The sequence below is a fragment of the Chiloscyllium punctatum genome, chromosome 7 (genome assembly GCF_047496795.1).
Source record: "Chiloscyllium punctatum isolate Juve2018m chromosome 7, sChiPun1.3, whole genome shotgun sequence".
Lineage (NCBI taxonomy): Eukaryota > Metazoa > Chordata > Chondrichthyes > Orectolobiformes > Hemiscylliidae > Chiloscyllium > Chiloscyllium punctatum.
Genome location: NC_092745.1, coordinates 76,007,449 through 76,027,984, shown reverse-complemented (window position 1 = coordinate 76,027,984; position 20,536 = coordinate 76,007,449). Strand labels below are relative to the sequence as shown.

Genomic DNA, 20,536 nt, shown 5'->3' with positions numbered 1-20,536 from the left:
TTATTGTTTCATTTTATTACTGTTAAATAGTTAACAGTCCATGAGGTTTCCATGAAGAATGCAACCAGAATCATGACCCAGCTTAGCGTAATGCCTTCAGGAGATTAAAAGAAAAAAAGCAAAGGAAATTAAATTGCGGAATGAGTGAGACATTCTTTAAACCTAATTGTATTTTTTCTTTCACTGATTGAAGACAAGAATCTCAAGAATAAGCTGCTTAAGCTTTTGACCTATATATTAGGAACGTTTGTGATAATAATAGTCAGCTCTTCAGGAAGTTTCTTATTCTTTGATTTTATCTTAATTTTATCTTTAAACAGCCAACATGTGCCACTTAAAATAAAAAAAAACACGAAAATGGGTGTCATGCATTGTAGCATGTTTAAAATATATATGCCAGAAATTTCCCATTCAAATTAGATTTTATTTTTAATCTAATCTTCAAATTAATAGTACTCCTGCCAATTAATGGAAATCACAGCTGGATTAATCAGTTATTCTGCCATAGTTACAATGTATTCTACAAAATAGTGTATTGATACTTTAGCAACATTGAAGTTGAATGTTTCAAACTCCATTAATCCATGATAAAATACAATATCACTTTCAGATTATTTTAAATATCAAATATGCTCAATAGTTGATCTGGTAAGAATTGATCTCCAAAATTCAGCCCAAATTCTCTATCTTTTGGTATGAAAACTCTTCATTTCTCATTTCCTTTGCAAGTTTTGGGAGTGTGACTGGTGGCAACAGTCGAGTCAGTGTTTTTCAGAATTGCACTTTGCCCACTTAAAGGTCAGAAATGCTGGTAAGCAACCTGGAACAAATGTTGCTTGCTGAATCAGGACCATGGCCAGCAACCAGTAACAGTCTGTTGGAAATCCAATGGTTCTAAAAACTTCACATGGATTTCCATGCCTCAAAAGTATCACTGATGCAATCATTAACCCCCGATTTTTGCCTGAAAGTTTTATCCTAAAGTTTGACTTTTACACGGGTATATGCATTATTAAGAAAAAAAAAATCAGGATACAAAATTTACAACAAATAGACCCAAAAGTTAGATTCTTCCTCTGAACATAACAACTCAAATCTAAATATTAATGAATCTAAGGTTCAAGTCTTCTTTCACAAAAGTCTCAATCTAGTATATTTGAAGCAGAACAAGAAAAAGTACTTCAGCTTTGTTTTAGAGTACGCTCCTCTCCAAGAAAAATCTTCCATTTGAAGATTTGTTTGGGAGTTGATAGAACTGGAATGGAAAAAATGTTATGAACAATAATCGCCAAATGATGAGACTAATGTACAACAGTCCAACATAGGAACAAGGCCCTTCAGACCACCATAGCTGCCTCAGTCATGATGGCCTTCTAAATTAATCCATGCCTACACATGGTGCATATCCCATTATTCCCTGTCTGTTCATGTGTTAACTGCCTCATAAAATGTGGTTATTATAAATGATTCTACCTCTCCCTGCAGCGCATTCCAGGTGCCAACCACCCTCTATTCCCTGCGTGTCTCCTTTAAACTTTTCCCCTCTCACTTTAAACCTACACCACCTAGAATCTGGCATTTCCACATCTGGGACAAAGACTCTGACTATCCACCCAATCTGTGCCTCTTAATTTTACATACTTCCATCAGGCTGCCCCCTCAGATTCTGATGTTCTAACAAAAGTGATTCAAGTTTGTCTAACCTCTCATTGTAACTAATACACTCCAATCCAGACGACATCCTGGTGGACCTCTTTTGCATTCTCTCCAAAGCCTCCAAACATCCTTCCTATAGAATGGCAAACAGAATTGCACACAATATTCCAAATTGTGTTCTGCAAGGATCGGTGATGGGACCTCTGTTGTTTATTTTAGATAACTATATATAATATATATAAATTATATATTATATATAGCTATCTAAAATAAACATCAGAGGTCCCATCCCACAGATCCTTGCAGAACACCATTGGTTTTAGACCTCCAGTCAGAAAAACACCCATCGCTCTGCGTTTACCCAATCCTTTTTCAGTCCAACTGTTGTCCTATTTCTCAGGACTCCATCTCCACCTATCGTTTATGCTGCCCCCTCCTCCCACTCCATCATTAGCATAAACCAATCTTTTCCAATCAGTTCTAAGGAGGATCACTGACCCAAAATATTAAATCTGCTTTCTCTCCACAGATGCTGCCAGACCTGTGTTTTTCAGCAATTTCCATTTTTGCATCTGATTTCCCGCATCCACAGTTCATTTGTTATTTTCTTTTACCCTCTGTTTTATAACCAAGCCAATTTTATATCAGACATACTCATTCACAAAGGATCCCAAGTGACTTAATCTTCTGGACCAACCTACCATGTCAAATGCTTTAGTAAAGTCCATTTAGACAACATCCACCACCTTATCCTCGTTAATCATCTTCATTACTTCCTCAAAAACTCTATCAAGTTTGAGACAAGACCTTCACTGCACAAAGCCATGTTGACTATCCCTAATAAGTCATTATTTTCCAAATGCTAGTAAATACTGTCCCTAAAAATCTTCTCCAATAATTTTCCTACCACTGATATAAGGTACACCAGGCTATAATTTCATGGATTATCTCTGTTGCCCTTCTTGGCACAACATTGGCTTTTTTTGTGTTTAGTCTTTTGGATCCTCATCCATGGAAAACAAGATCTAGAGATCTCTGCCAAGGCCCCACAATCTCCTCCATTGCGTTCCTCAGTGTCCTGAGATTAATCCCATCAGGCCTGGGGACTTAGTTATCTTCATGTTTTTCAAGACACCCAACATCTCCTTCTTAGTATTGACAGGCCCTGGAGTATCAACATACCTCTCCCCAAATTTTACATAATTCATGTCTTTCTGTTTGGTGAAGATCGATGTGGTGTACTCATTAAAAACTTCACCTAATTCCTCCTACTCCATGCATAAATTCCTTCTTTATCCTTGAGTGGAACTGATTACCCTCTTGCTTCAAATATACACAAAATGCCTTGGGATTTTCCTTAATCTTACTTGCCAAGGACATTTCATGGCCCCTCTTAGCCCTCCTAATTTCTTGTTTAAGTTCTTTCCTGCTTTCTTTATATTGCTCAAGGGCTTTTTCTGATTCCAGTTTCTTAAACCTTACATATGCTTCCTTTTTCTTTTTGACTAATATTTTAAAACAGACTTTCAGCCAGTGTTAACTTGAGCTGTGAAATCTGATCAATATGTAATTCCAAAGCAAATTAATGTGGGAAATCCATGTATCATTTTACAGCACAGAAAGAAATATCACACAAGCAGACTGATTGAACCAAGATTTGACTAAGTGCATCTGGAAACAGAACGTGCAAATAAATTTCACTGGGACCAAAACTATTCTGTTACAAACTCTGACAGAGGTCAGTATACCAAACAACTTGACATACTTCTCCTTTAACTGCTCTCACATTCTTCAGGTCAATGGTGTGACCATGGGTACCCACATGGACCCTAGTTATGTCTGTCTCTTTGTGGGGTACGTGGAACATTCCTTAGTCCAGTCCTACTTGGGCCCCACCCTCAAGTCTTTTTCCAGTACATCAATGACATCATTAGTGCTCCTTCCCTTCTCATTAAGAATTGGAAAGGTTTCACAATTTTGACTCCAGTTTCCATCTTGCTCTTATGTTTTCCTGGTTCATCTGACTCCCCCCTTTCTTGACATCTCTATTTACATTTCTGGGTAGGCTAACCACCAATATTCACAGTAAACCCACTGACTCCCACAGTTACCTTGACTATACATCCTCTCACCCTGCTTCCCGTAATGACTCTTTCATTCTCCCAGTTTCTCTGTCTCTGTTGTATCTTTTCTGGTGATGTCAACAATGAAATATCCATCTTTTTCACGAACCAGGGATTCCCACCACCATGTTTGACAGACTCCTCAGCGATGTCTGACCTATCTCTGGCACTTTTGTCCTCACCCCTTCTCATCCCTTCCATAACAGGAATAGGGTCCCCCTGGTCCTCACTTACCAACCCATCAGCATTCACATCCAAAAGGATCGTAAGCCACCATTCCCACCACCGGACACATATTCCTCTTCCCTCACATATCAGCCTTCCACAGGGACCATTCCATCTGGAATCATTGGTTCACTCCTCCTCCACTTCCAATACCTCCTGACACCCCACAACACCTTCCCATGTAATCTCAGATGGTGCATCACTCACCTGTTTCACTTCCTCCCTTTTCAAAATCCCAAAACACTTTCCTAGTGAGGCAGTGCTTTACCTGCACTTCACTCAATCTACTCGACTATACTCCACTAAAAATGTGGTCTCCACACTGGGGGGGGACGACAAAACACAGATTGGACAATTGCTTTGCAGAACACCTACACTCTCAACAAAAATGGCTCTGAGCTGTTGCCTTCCACGTCAACACAGCACTATGTTCACTGGTCAACATCTCGGTCTCAGGCAAAGCTCAGTGCAAGCTGGAAGAACAGCAGTTAATTTTCCACTTGAGGACCCTGCAGCCTTCAGGACTCGATCTAGAATTCAATAATTTTAGGGCCTGAGCAACCTTGCCCATGTCCTTAAATCTAAACACCAGAACTTGTCATCACATGGGCTGCTACCACAAACAACCTTTTGTCAGCCTCGAATGGTCCTCATTAGCAGCTATTCATTCTCCCAGGTTTACCTTTACCCTTCTTTCATCTTCATATGTGATTTTCATCCTCACTGGGTTCCGTGACCACACACCATCTTCAGGAATATAGCAACCTTTTCCTAGCTACAATCAGTTCTAAAGGAATATTGCTGGACCTGAAATGTTGACTCTGCTTTCCGTCCACAAATGCTGCCAGACCTGCCAAGTTTTTCCAGCAATTTCTGTTATTTGTGACTTTAAAACTGCTCACTGATTGTTTTATTTGTATGTGTGGGAAGAGTTTCTCCCAGTTCTCTCTATCCAGATCCCTCATAACTCTGAAAGCTTTTATCAGATTTTGTGTTGGCAGAATTACAATTAAAATGTCTCATTCCTGGGTTCATTCTCAAACACATCTACAAATCTCTTCAATGTATTCACAGCCTTCCTATTGTGAGGTACTTAGAATTGACAAAAGTCAACCTGAAGTCCAAACAGTACCTTATCCAAATTCATCATTGTCTCCCTTCTCTTGTAATCGGAGGCCCCCATGTTCCTATTTTGAAACTTAGAATATGTTTTATCAGCTCTCTCAACCTGTCAGCCACCCTTAATAACACATGTACACAAGTCTCTTTGCTCCTTTACACCTTTTATAATAATGTTAGTTTCTTGCAGTCTCTCAATATTATTTGTACCAAAATTCATCAACTCTCACTTCTGAACATTAAACTTCATCAGCAACTTGACCGCCCACTCAATCAATGTGTCAATGCCATTTGAGGTTCTAAATTGTCATTGTCACAGTTATAACTCTCCCAAGGTTTGTGTCATCCATAAGCTTTGAAATAATTAGATATTTAGTGTTTATCAGGAAACGTAACAGTTCCCATACCGACCCCTAGGAAACGCCACTCCAAACATTCTTACAGCCTGAAAATATATCCATTAACCATTACATCCTGCTTCTTATCCTTCAGCCAATTTTGTATCCACATTGCTACTGGCTCTTTTCATCCATGACCTGTAGCATTTTTCACACATCTGTTGAGTGATGCTGTATCAAATATCTTTTGGAACTCCATTTGCACTACATCAACACCCTTCCCCTCTTCAACTCTTATCTCATCAAAAACCCCAACACTTTGTCATGATGTCCCTTAACAAATTCATGCTGACTCTTCGGAATCAACCCACATTTTTTCATGCGACGATTAATTCTATCCTAGGTGTTTCTACAAGTTTCCCCATCACCAAACTAATTGTTAAACCAATCCTGCTTGAATAAAGTTGTTGTATTGCATTTCTTCAATCTTCAGGCACCAGGAAATCCTCGAATCCAGGAAAGATTAAAAGCTCTGCAATTTCCATTCAATATCATTGGATGCATCTTATTTGGTCCCTGTGCCTTATTAACTTTAACACAAGAAGTGTTAGCAATAAGAGCAACGAACTTAGAGCATGGATCAGTACTTGGAGCTAGGATGTTGAGGCCATAATGGAGATATGGGATTCACAGTGGCAGGAATGGTTGCTCGACGTTCCATGGTTTAGAATCTTTAAAAAGAACAGGGAGGGTGGAAAAAGAGGTACAGCATTGCTAATCAAAGTTTGCATCACAACTACAGAAACGAAGGTTGTTGAGGTATGGGTGGATGTTAGGACCAGCTATCTCATTGGGGGTTTTCTACAGACCTGCTAAAGTAGTAGAGAGATTGAAGAACTCATAGGTGGGCAGAGTTTGGAAAAATGCACATAAAGCAGGAATGCTATTATGGGTAATTTCAACTTTCCCAATTTCGGCTGGAACCTCCTTACTGCAGATGATTTGGACTGATCCTTTTTTGTCAGGTGCATTCAGGAGGGTTTCCTTACTCAGTATGTAGACAGACTGATGCCATTTTGGATTTAGTGTTTGGCAATGAGCCAGGACAGGTGTCAGATCTCACAGAGGGAGAACACTTTGGTGACACAGTGACCACAACTGCCTCACATTTACCATAGCCTTGGAGAGGGAAAGGAGCAGTTACCAAGGGAAGATATTTCATTGGGGAAAAGGAATTAAGACTATCAGACAGGAGTTGGGAAGTACACAGCAGACATGTGGAGACTGTTTAAGGAGCAGTTGTTGTGAGTGATGCATGTTCCTCACAGAGGTAAGAAGAGGCAAGATTAAGGAACCTTGGATGATGAGAACAGAGAAGCTTCTTGTCAAAAGGAAGGTGGCAGCTTATGTAAGGTGCAGGAAGAAAGGATCTAGCACAGCTTTAAAGGATTACAGGCTTGCTAGAAAGGAGCTCAGAAATGGACTGAGGATAGCCAGGAGGGGTCACAAAAAAGGCTTGGCAAGAAGGATTAGGGAGAATCCAAAGGCATTTTACTCATACATAAGGAATAAGAGAATGATCAGGGAGAAGAAAGGGCCGATAAGGGATAGCAGAGGGAACTTGTACGTGGAGCCTGAGCAGATAGGGGAAGCCCTAAATGAGTTTTTTTGCTTTGCTTTTCACGAAGGAAAGGGACCTTATTGTCAAATGAAAAACTTTGACAAGCTGGGATACAGGCTTAATCAAATCAAGATTGATGAAGTTGATGTACTGGAAAGTTTGGAAAACATTAAGATTGGTAAGTTCCCAGGGCCAGACCAGATTTATCCCAAGTTACTTTGGGAAGTGAGAAAGGAGGTTGCTAAGCCACTGGCGAAGATCTTTGCCTCCTCACTCTCCACGGGAATCGTACCGGTGAAATGGAAGGAGGCGAATGTTGTTCCTCTTTTCAAGAAGGGTAGTAGGGGAATCCCTGGCAATTGCAGACCAGTCTTATGTCTGTGATCAGCAAAGTTTTGGGAAGAATTCTGAGGGATAGGATTTATGATTATTTGGAAAAGTATAGCGTGATTAAAGGCAGCCAGCATGGTTTTGAGGGGTGCAGGTCATGCCTCACAAATCCTATTGAATTCTTTGAGGTGACGACAAGACAGATCAATGAAGGTCAAGCAGTGGATGCGGTGCACATGGACTTCAGCAAGGCATTTGATAAGGTTCCCCATGGTAGGCTCATTCATAAAATCAGGAGGTATGAGATACAGGGAGTTTTGGCTATCTGGATTCAGAATTGGTTGGCTGGCAGAAGGCAGAGTGTGGTTGTAGATGGAAAGTATTCTGTCTGGAGGTCAGTGTTGAGTGGGGTCACGCAGGGCTCAGTTCTTGGGCCTCTGCTCTTTGTAGTCTTTATAAATAACTTGGATGAAGAGGTTGAGGGGTTGGTTAGTAAATTTGCAGACATACACAAAGGTTGCAGATACTGTAGATAGTATCACGGGTTATTGCAGACTGCAGAGCTGGACTGAGAAATGGCAAATGGAGTTCAACCTGGATAAATGCAAAGTGATGCATTTTGGAAGGTCGGACTCGAATGCTGAATATAGGATTAAAGACAGGATTATTGGCAGTGTGGAGGAACAGAGGGATCTGGGTGTTCAAGTACATAGATCCCACAAAGCTGCCGACCAAGTGAATAGGGTTGTTAAGAAAGCATATGATGTTTTGGCTTTCATTACCAGGGAATCAAGTTTAAGAGCCGGGAGGTTTTGCTCCAGTTCTACAAGTCCCTGGTGAGACCACACTTGGAATACTGTGTCCAGTTCTGGTCATCCTACTATAGGAAAGATACAGAGGCTTTGGAGAAGGTGCAAAGGTTTACCAGGATGCTGCCTGGACTGGAGGGCTTCCCTTATGAAGAGAGGTTGACTAAGCTCAGACTTTTCTCTCAGGAGAGCAGGAGGAAGAGAGGTGACCTGATCGAGGTATACAAGATAATGAGGGGCATGGATAGAGTCAATAGCCAGAGACTTTTCCCCAGTGCAGGATTGACTGGCATGAGGGGTCTTGTTTTAAGATATTAGGAGAAAGGTATAGAGGAGATGTCAGAGGTAGGTTCTTTACGCAGAGAGTTATGAATGCATGGAATGTGTTGCCAGCGGTGGTGGTGAAAGTAGAGTCATTACGGATATTTAAGCGACCACTGGGCACGCACATGGATAGTGGTGAATTGAGGGATGCGTAGGTTATTTCATTTTACATTCGGATTAATCCTCAGCACAACATCGTGGGCCAAAGGGCCTGTTCTGCACTGTACTTTTCTATGTTCTATAACTTTAAGTACTGACAATGTGTCCAATACCTCACCCTTATCAATTTTAAACCCTTTTAGTAAGTAATTTTCCTCCTCTGTCACTGTGGCCTGGAAATCAGAGTTGGAACTTGGTGCAGTCAGGCCAATTCATGATGCCTGACAAACTGACAGCTGGAACCTGATTCCACAATCGCTGTTCTACGATCTGGTACTGACCATTCTGCTATAAGACATGTATATCCATTACAACTAAATTTTGATAAATCTAACTTAAAGGCCTTTTAGATTTGACTGAATACAGAACTCTGGAGATGAATAAATTATATGAAACTTTATTAAACTTATGAAAGTCATCAAGTAACTAAAAACCAAACTATACTAAATAAAAGCAATAGATTCAATTGATTCACTACGGAATCCCAGCTCAGATTCTCCATGGTGACTAAAGTAAGTATGTCCAGCTGCAGTTCCTGAATTGTTGTTTGGAGACCCTGAAGATGGACTCATTATTGAGCATCCATGAGGCTGAGAACATCATGGATAGCTTGTTTAGTGAGCTGGTCACACCACCAGTAATGGCTACATGGACAGAGAAGTGTTGGGTGACCACCAGGAAGATGAGTAAGCATGGGCAGTGCAGGAGATGCCTGTGGTCATTCCCAGCTCAAACATGCACACTGTTTGTGGGGATGACCTTTCAAGGGAAAGCAGCAGCAGCAGAAAGATCAGTGGCATTACAGTTGGTACCGTTGTGCAGCAGGGAGGGTCGAAGTGTAGGGGACTCTACAGTCGAGGGTTCGGGGTGGCAGCGGTGGAGGTGGGGCACAAATAGGTGTTTCAGCGGCCATAAGCAAGACTCCAAGATGGTGTTAGGGTTAAGGACATCTGAGGGGAAACAGGATATTTTCAAGAGGGAGGATGAGTAGCCAGAAATTGCGGTCCATATTGATACCAACAAAGGCAGAAAGAAAGATGAGGACCTGCAAAGGGAGTTAGGTAGCAAGTTGAAAAGTAGGATATCTGCGTTTGCAATCTCAGGATTATTTCCTGTGCCACATGCCAATGAAGCTTGGAATAGGAAGCTCATACAGTTAAATTTGTGGCTGAAGAGCTGGTGTAGGACGGTGGGCTTCAGGTATGTGGATCATTGGATTGTCTTCTGGAGCAGAGGTAACATGTACAAGAAGAACAGGTTGCACCTTAAAGGGCACCAATACCCCGGCAGGGAGGTTTGCTCATGCCAACTAAAAATGCCAAAAGTGTTACGCATCAACATAAAAAAAGCTGTGCAGAGTGTTTCAAAACAAATCAGTGCATAAATATAATTCTTATCTTGAAATTGATGTGACAAAATATAGAAGTGAGGACTGCAGTGACATAAAATATGCATTTAACATGCGACATAACACATTTAATGAATATATGCTGTTGGTCAAGCAGTCTACAAAACTCATTACAAAAGTAAATTGCAAAATTTTTATATTGACACCTGAAAGCTTGTTACATACACTTCAAATTGGAAGTAACCTTCTCCTTAACATCCTAAATTAAGTAAATTAGCTAATTTCAAACTAAATTTTCACTTCAAAGTATCTTCAGGATCACAGGTATTACACATGAATTCACTACAATAACTGTTTGAAAGGTGCTGTCAGAAAAGCCTTGGCAAGCTATTGCAGTGCATCTTTTTGATGGTACACACTTTCGACAATGTGCCAGTGGTGATGAGTGTGAATGTTGAACATTGGGGGGGATGGGATGCCAACCAAGCAGACTGCTTTATCCTAGATGGTGCTAGGCTTCTTGAAATGTTGTTACAATTAGAATAACTGAAGTATAGTTTCTCTCACTCCTGATTTGCCCCTTGTACTCCTAACCTCTGACCTATTCTTGCAGTTGTAGTATTTACATGACTGTTTCAGTTCAGCTTCTGGCCAATAGTAACCCTCAGGTATTTGGCAGTGGGAGTTTCAGTAGTGGAAGTGCCATCAATTGTCAAGGATTAGATTCTCTCATTGATGATGATTATTTGTGTCACACGAGTGTTAGGCAACGTCACCAGCTATTTATCAGCCCAAACCTGGATGCTGTCCTGGTCAGACATGGCAGATAGGTAAAATTATTTTTAATGTTTCTGTCCAAAACATACATTATTTTATAAAATGAAAAAATCCTTCTGTTCCTTTTGAAATAGGCCTTTGGTGTGTTCACCTTAAGACCCTGTGTTTGTGAAGTCCGATTTTAAAATAACCCACAGCAAGGTTAAGTGATTACCAATTAAGAACTAAAAAATCAAAGATATCACATTAATACATATGGCTTTTGTCAGCATTTAGAAAGTTAGGGGCCAGTTGAGATGATTTTCCATAGGAAACGGGATGCAGGTGACTTCAGCTAATCGAAGGCAGGATTTTATGGCAAAGCTCTTCTTTCATAGCAGGTAAAAGGTGTAGCAATATGAAATTAGATTTCTTATATTTCAAAAGAGGTTAAAACTTGAGACAGACTTTAAATCAGCCTGGAAACTTGTGGGCCTTCTATTTTTAAAAGACTGTTTACTGCTGTGGAAAAAAGACATGGAAGGGATACAGTGTAGTAAAATAGGTGACAATATCTTGAAAAATGTCCATCTTCCAGAGGAAGTGCTGGATGTCTTGAAATGCATAAAAGTGGATAAATCCCCAAGACCTGATCAGGTCTACCTGAGAATTCTGTGGGAAGCTAGGGAAGTAATTGCTGGGCCCTTGCTGAGATATTTGTATCATTGATAGTCACAGGTAAAGTGCCCCAAGACTGGAGGTTGTCTAACTTTGTGCCACTGTTTAAGAAAAGTGATAAAGATAAGCCAGGGAACTATAGACCGGTGAGCCTGATGTCGGTAGTGGACAAGTTGTTGGAGAGAATTCTGAGGGACAGGATGTACATGTATTTGGAAAGGCAAAGACTGATTAGGGATAGTTAACATGACTTTGTGCATGGGAAATCATGTCTCACAAACTTGATTTGAGTTTTTGAAGTAACAACAGACGATTGATGAAGGCAGAGCAGTGGACGTAATCTGTATGGTCTTCAGTAAGGCGTTTGACAAGGTTACCCATGGGAAACTGATTAGCAAGGTTAGATTTTATGGAATACAGGGAAAACTAGCCATTTGGATACCTAACTGGCTTAAAGGTAGAAGACAGAGGGTGGTGGTGGAGGGTTGTTCTTCAGACTGGAGGCCTGTAACTGATGGAGTACCACAAGGACTGGTGCTGGGTCCACTACTTTTCATCATTTAAAGATTTGGATGTGAGCATAAGAGGTATAGCTAGTACGTTTGCTGATGACACCATAATTGGAGGTGTAGTGAACAGTGAAGAAGGTTATAAGGGGATCTTGATCAGATGGGCCAATGGGCTGAGAAGGGCAGATGGAGTTTAATTTAGATAAATGAGAGGTGCTGCATTATAGGAAAGCAAATTTTAGCAGGACTTATACACTTAATAGACAACAGGTACAGGAGTAGGCCATTCTGCCCTTCGAGCCAGCACTACCATTCATTATGATTATGGCTGATCATCCTCAATCAGTATCCTGTTCCTGCCTTATCCCCATAACTCTTGATCCCACTATCCTTAAGAGCTCTATCCAAGGTAAGGTCACGGAGTGTTGCTGAACAAAGATCTTGGAGTGCAGGTTCATAGTTCCTTGAAAGTGGAGTCACAGGTAGATAGGATAGTGAAAAAGATGTTTGGTATGCTTTCCTTTGTTGGTCAGAGTATTGAGTAGAGGAGTTGGGAGGTCATGTTGCAGCTGTATAGGACATTGGTTAGGCCACTGTTGGAATATTGTGCGCAATTCTGTCTCCTTCCGATAGGAAGGGTATTGTGAAACTTGAAATGGTTCAGAAAAGATTTACACAGATGTTGCCAGGGTTGGAGAATTTGAGCTACAGGGAGAGGTTGAATAGGCTGGGGCTGTTCTTCCTGGAGCGTCAGAGGCTGAGGGGTGACTTTATAGAGGGTTGTAAAATCATGAGGGGCATGGATAGGATAAATAGAAAAAGTCTCTTTCCTGGAGTGGGGGAGTCCAGAACTAGAGGACATAGATTTAGGGTAAAATGGGAAATGTATAAAAGGGACCTAAGGGGCAACGTTTTCATGCAGAGGGTAGTGCATGTATGGAATAAGCTGCCAGAGGAAGTGGCAGAGGCTGGTATAATTGCAACATTTAAAAGGCATCTGGATGAGTATATGAATAGGAAGGGTTTAAGAGGGCTATGGGCCAGGTGCTGGCAGGTGGGACTAGATTGATTTGGGATATTTGGTCAGTATGGACAAGTTGGACCGAAGGGTCTGTTTCCGTGCTATACATCTCTATGACAGATGGTAACAGTATCTAGGTTCTCGCCAGACTGATGCAATGGCATCTGTAAGTCACAGTTAACCTTTACAAGGTTATGAGAAGTTTTCATTTAACTTGCCTGTTAAGAAGTCCATTTCAATTCAACAACTGATGTCAATCCCTTTAGCCAGATGGCCAGTAATCACAGGGAATAGATCGAACTATGAGAACCTCCATAGCTATAATGAGGTTAAGCTTCCATGCTCATCCCCACAAGGTGAAAAACACAAGACAAGACAATTATGTTACAGTTATAAAAAAAAGCTAGTTACTACAAATCCTGATGACCAAAATAAAACCATCTTGAAAATTACTCAATGGGTCTCATCTTCTGTTGAGAAGAAGTTTATGTTTTGAATCCAATTTGTTGGGAGGTGATGAGTCATCTAGCCTGGAATAGAGGGAGAGTCTTTATGAAAACTAAATCTCATTGTGAAACAAGTTTCTAAATAATAAACTGCCAGGTTGAAAAAAGGAAAGAGGAGAAATAAACTCTTGAGAGGTAAGAAACACTTAGAATGATCACACGAACACTGAATGTCTAGATAAAGAATGGTATGAAGCATATCTGTGAAGTGCTGTATCCTTGGCTAAGAATACGGAGAGGGATATTCCATTATATGGTTAAAGTATAAGTTGCCTACAAAGATGGTATTTAGTTAACATTATTTTTTTTTTACAATAAATGTCTTAAAATGTGAAAACACCTGTTACCATTCTTTCATCTATTAACTGGAATTTCAATTTTTTTAAGTTCTCCACATGTACAGGAATTGTAATAAAAGCCAAAGCTCTCTGGATGACAGAAGGTAAAGAGTTCAGAGTTCAATGAAGCAGAAATTAGTGTGGAAAATGGTGTCAGGTCAATAATATAGTGAGACCCAACCTCAAAAGAATGCTCAGGTGAGAAGTCGGTTAAAAAAGATAGAAGACAAAGAATGAAAAGAGACTGACAGCCAATATAAAACTAAATCAAAAGTCAATATAGGCATCTAGATAATACAAACATGGTACTGTAAGTGGGAGTCATGATGTGGAGGTGCTGGTGTTGGACTGGGGTGGAGAAAGTTAAAAATCTCACAACATGAGGTTATTATCCAACAGGCTCACTTTGAAGCTTTCAGAGTGCTACTCCTTCATCAATAGCTAGCTTCAAATAAACTTGTTGAATTATAACCTGGTGTTGTGTGATTTTTAACATGGGGTAAATGGAGGAATAGGAATGATTGGAGATTTATGAATGGAGGCAGAGGACAAAGCCGAAATATTGAATGAGCATATTGCAACCACATTTACAGAAGATAATACTATTAATGCCATGGTAAAAGAGGATATGATCGAGATGTTATTAATTGCCAATCAATCCAATAAGGAGATATTAGAAAAGCTGGCTTAGACCACTAGAATCAGGCCAGATGCTCCCAAAGTTACTGAAGGAAATAAGAATAGTAATTGTAAACACTGAACACAATCTTCCAATCCTTCTTGGATACAGGAGTGATTTTACAAGACTGCAGAATTGCAAATATAGCACCCTTCTTCAGAAATGTAGGAATAACGATGGCAACTATAGGCAGCCAATCTAACCTCAGATGCAAACATTGAGAAACAATAACCCTAGACAAAATTTACAGTGGGCAATTATGGATTAAGTAATCACCAGTTTAATAGTAAAACTGTTATAATATTGCAAAGAGTAGATGAAACCCAAGACCTAAAATTATTGTCCCATTTGGGCCACTGAGCCTTCTCCGTTTTTCAGTGTAATCATGAGCTAATGCCCCAGATCAATTAACTTTTCTGCATGCTTCTTTTATTCTTTGATTCCCCAAGATAACAAAAATTCATTGACCCTGGCCAATAATAAGATCTTCAGTGATTAGACACAAATATAAAGTTGAGGTCAACAATCTGCATGATCTTACTGAATGCTGCAGAGTAGATTTAAAGGGGCTGAATAGCCTCCTCCTTCCTTTGTTGCAAAAAGGATTTATACTTTTGGTAATCAGAAGTGGACTTCAAGATTGAGAAGAAAGCAGGATCATGCAAATCCTAACCATTAGTAAGAAAGGTACTTCTCTTATTGGGCATGGGAATGACCTGAAACACTATGGCAACAAACTCACATTCATTTCAATGGACTGGTAGAGGGGCAGCTGTTACTCCAAGTGACTCAAGGTTGTGATCACAAAGTTGGTATTTGCAGGTGCAAAGATAGACCAAATGGATGAAATATATGCTTGGTTCAGGATCCCCAAACAAGTCATGAGTGACAACAGTCCACAATTCGTGGCACAAAAGTTCAAAGAAAACCATGGGGTCAGAATCAAGAGATCAGCTTCATGTTACCCTGTGACAAATTACCAGGCAGAAAAATCTGGTCAAACCTTGAAGCAGGCTTTAAAAGCTTTACAAGGGGAAGGGTCACTAGGACAGCAACTGAACAAATTGATTATCATGTACAGGAACATGCCACATGCAACAAGCCAGTGTTCATGGTGTCGTTAATGTTCAAACACTAGCGAAGAACCATGTTTGATTTACTGTGACTGGAAGAGATCAGAGGTGGTAGAGTGAAATCAGGATGGATTGATGGTCAGACAGGCAGGAATCGCCATTCCAAAGAAGGAAGACCAGGTTGACTCAGAATTACATATCTGGGGGAAAAAAATGGATCCCAGTGGTGGTGGTGGCGGCGGCTGCTCAAACAGGATCATAGTCATATACAGTGCAGACTAGGATTAACTAGCCTGGTCTGGAGGAGACGTGGACCAGCTGGCCACTGCACCTCACTAATGGAAGGCAGGGTTTGGCACAGAGGGAAGCCTCGGAATAGCAAGCTGGCCCAGATGGAACTAGCAATGTTGACCAAGCCCAGTGTCTGAGCCAGGTTTAGCTATATCCAGGAAGGAGTCAATAGAAGTGCCACTGGCCAACATCAACCAGGGGTGCACCTGCATAACAAGAGGAACTTCTGGAAGCCCAGGTGACCAAAGTAGAAGAGGTTCCTGAGACAACGAGATGGTGTTCAAGAAGCCACAATATCCCCCTGACAGACTAATCATGTCAATAAAGTTTACAGAGAGAACATTTTTTGTAAGTGGGCAGTGGTTATTCTTCTGTAGTTATCATGCTTTTTTAAATATTCGTGACAATGTACATATGTTGGCTATAAAGCCTGTACTCTTGATATATGTTTGTAATGGGAGTTTTAAAATACAAAGGGGGGTTGTGTACTAGCACTTTAAGAGTGTGCTAGTCAACTGATCCAGAGGGACAGAGCTTGTGTCCAGTCTACAACTGCCTGCAGAGATGTGAGCATCATCAGTAAAGTGTTCCTGTTCAGATTTACCATTGGTCTACCTTGTGTATAATCCCTAGTTCCAAAAGAAGCATGGGTCTTAAACAAATCTTAAGCATTTTGTTATTAATCCCGGGCAGTTTCTCTCTTTAACCTTCCCTCCTTCTCTGCAGGAAGGGATGTCTGCTACACCGAACACTTCCCTCATTGGTTCTATTTGAGTGTCAATTCATTGCAGAATTGGTGTGGGTTAAATATTGCTCTAATATTTTGGCTTGACAAAAAGCTTGCCCATTTAATTTATTGATCTTTATTAATCATTCCAAAAAAGATTCTTTTATATTCAATTAACTGTCATCCATTAACACTTATTGATTGTTTCCTTTCCCGCTGCCAAGAGACGGATTGATTTCTTCTGGTCAGGATAAATAATAAGTGGATGTATGTGGAGTGTTTATCAATTTAATCAGAATAGTGTAATAACTTATGATATTTGAAAATTACATTGCATTAAAATTTTAATGCAAAGTTTCAGTAATTCATTTTCCAAAAATGTTAATCCATGCCATCTGCATAAATACTTCCTAAATAATTTTGGATAACATTTAAATCTCATCGCAGCAATTTTCTTGGATTTTCATCACTACTCACTGAGTAAAATGATGTTACATTACTAGGTTACTGTTTTGATGTCACTGTTACCATGGAGACCACATCCATCATGGAACACATGTCATTCCAGTCACAGTTTTTGACTCCTTTTCAGGCAAGTCCAATGGCAATATCTTGTTTAGCAAGTCAAACTTACAATTTGCCTTAGATTAAATGCGAACAATTAAAGGCGTATCAGAATCTTCATTTTGTGTCCCTAATGATCAAAACATTGTCTGTGTGATTATAGGTTATTTCAGGATGTCACAATTTCAACACAGTTGCTCTTTTGATTTTCCTTAATAGTATCACAAAGATTCTTCTTACTGGGTGAAACGCCTGAAAATATCCAGTGCAAAACACTTAGCAGCAAGTCTCAGATGCAATTTGTGCAGGAGAGTGTTTTTGTTTGCATTAAGGGGCAGAATTCATTTTGTCCCTGTAATAACGGTTCTGGCATTGCTATAACTGTCTGAGAACTTCAATAATAAGAAACTAATATTGATAGACATGTTTTAAGTTGTTACAACTGGTATGGGAGGAATACACTGTCTTTCTCCAGTCCTACTGCTCTACGGGTTATAAAATGAAAATTAATTGTTTTACTTAGTTCCTGATATGGCCAAATATATGCTTTCTTTATATTAGAGACTTAGAATATTTTGCAAGAAACACAAATCAAAGCTGCATGCTTCGCATCCCTGGTTAATACCATGCTCAACATTGCCACTACTATTTAGTAACCTATACATAAATCCAACCAATGTCCGCTGTCCTTGGTGTTCCTTAGCCCAACCCAAAGGAATTCCACATTGTTCATCCAATCGAAGATCTTCCCCTACTAATGGGCTGACCCCGATCTCTTATTACCAGGGCAACTCCACTTCCTTTTCCTTCTTCTGCTTTTCCCAAACTTCACATATTCTTGAGTATTGAGCTCCTAATCCTGATCACTATGCAGCCATGTTTCTGTGATGGCAATTAGATCATACACATGAATCGTTATTTGTATGTTGTGAATGCTGCACACATTTATGTCATGTTACATCTTGATATTGTTCCATTTTCAGAGTGTACTCAATAGATGGACTTACTGTTACTGGCTGTACTTCCTTTTAAATGTGTTACCCCTCAGGTTTCCATCCCCAGATAAACTCATTTAAACCCATCCCAATTAGCACTAGCAAATTTCCATCAGGATAACAGTAACACTGGTGTTACAATGTAACTTGTACAGTTCCCTCCAACCCCAGAATTAGTCCAAATGCTGGTATCTAACCTGCAGTGTGACTACCTCACATGTATGCGATATCCACAAAAGTCCACTGTTTCTCAGATTCACAACAGTGACTCCAGCTACTGTTCAAGTTTTGAAAAAAAAAATCATGAATGTTGATGAAGAACTTATGCCTGAAACGTTGAACCTCTTGCTCCTCAGATGCTGCCTGACCTGCTGTGCTTTTTTGATACCACACGTTTCGACTCTGATCTCCAGCATCTGGAGTCCTCACTTGCTCTCTTGGTGACACTTCATGTAGGTGTTTATCAGGACATTCATAAATATGTGACCTCTCAGACTGCAGGGTGTATGGTCTACTTGGTCCAGCTGAGCTGCTATCCCATAACTCAAAATTATTGGTTACCCTTAGAATAAGTAAAAAAAGCATGCTAGTAACTTTGTTTCATTTAGCATAACTTTGTTTTCCTTTCTTCTGTAATTTTACTTTGAAAAAATTTAATTTTACTTCTCTTTCAATAGTTTTCCTTACTGAAATCTAAGTAACTATTACTTCTTTGTACTTGATATGTTTTTCTATTTTTAATCCATTTAAATTCCCTCCATAAAAACAGCTTCACACCAACCAATGCACTCACATGATGTTACCCAGACTTTTGTTTACATGTTGCCAGGTTGCTGAGTTGCCCTGAGTAGAGAAGTCTTCTGCAGTACCAGATGTCTCCACTTTGGAAGATGAAGTCGTCCCTGAGCGTCATGCTCTCTTTTTCCACTTACCAAGTAGAGATCTCTCTCTGCAGGTCTGACTGTCTCAACTCCCGGAAGATGAGTCACCCATTTTAATTAGCCATCTTAACTGCCTGACTTGCTGTTGCAACCTTCTTGTAATTGATTAAATCAATGCAATTTCAAACTAATAGAGAGACAGAAATTTTTAAAACATTCCTCCAGAAGAATTATTTTAAAGGGTCTTGTACATTGTCGGTTTTTAGAATTAAAGATCGAGACTATCAAAATTCTTTTGGATCTCCCTCTCTAACTCCACACAAGTCTACCTAGTCTATTTCCAGTGATTGTAATAATTTTGCCAGAGAATGGAAGCCAGGGACCAACTTGTTTGCACTTTATACAGTACAGAAGGCTCCTCAGAAAGCAATGCATTTTTTTTAAATGAGTTATGCTCACTGGCATGCTTTGCATGAACAATGCTGAGTTTTCTTTTGACCAGCTCATGTTTGGCTGTTCTTTCAAAAGGGTTGTAGAAGCATTTTCTTTATCAGACTTTGTATGGGCTTCTAAAAATGTAAACATCTACCCAGTGGGTCTTCATTAGAACTCAGGTGTTTCCCCGAGAAAGGTTTCTAGGAGTCAAAGGCATTCTTCTTTTTTGATGCTAGTTTTCTAAACTAGCTAGGCCCCTCTCATTTCCTTTCTCTCTCTGAATTTTCTCTATTTTCGATTATCTTTCCTTCTTCCTTTCTGGAAATCCTAGCTTTCAGTTTTTAAAACGCTTTTCCCTTTCTTCTGTGAAATTACAATTTTTTTCCCCCAATTTCTTTAAATGTTAAAAGGTTTCATTTTATTTTCTTGTCCAAGCTGACTCATCTCCATCTAAATTCAAGCTAATTAAGTTGGCTTAACTGAGATACCTTGCCTCTCTTCCAATTTCAAATGCTGTGCTATAATCCAACTATAGCTCCTTTCCTAGTCGCTCCTGACCATTCCAAATTCAAAAGTTAAAAATCACACAGCACCAGGTTATAGTCCAACAGGTTTAATTGGAAGCACTAGCTTTCGGAGTGCTGCATCTTTATCAGGTGATTGTGATGAACCACCTGATGGCGGAGCAGCACTCAAAGCTGGTGCTTCCAATTAAACCTGTTGGACTATAACCTTGTGTTGTGTGATTTTTAACTTTGTGCACCCCAGTCCAACACTGGCATCTCCAAATCATTCCAAATTCAACTTATTGCCAAATCTAATTGCTTAGTGTTCGTCACTTTTTGACAATCACGCAGAGATAAATCTTCTATCTCTAGAAAAAAGTATCAGCAATTGCCGAAACCATTGTGGTTTAATAATGCACACAAATCTCATGCTTTTCCTTTTCTGTTTTTCAAATCATTATTTTCCAATTCCAGTTACACAGTCAGTGTTGAATATCATACAAAAACTCCCAATTTTATCTTACG

At 39.9% G+C, this 20,536-nt stretch overlaps 1 protein-coding gene across 3 annotated transcripts in view; it reads right to left on the bottom strand.

Annotated features, from left to right (window-relative positions):
- Window positions 1–20,536, bottom strand: part of pde4ba (phosphodiesterase 4B, cAMP-specific a) — a 629,295-nt gene that overhangs the window by 314,562 nt on the left and 294,197 nt on the right. The gene's annotated exons all lie outside the window — the stretch shown is intronic.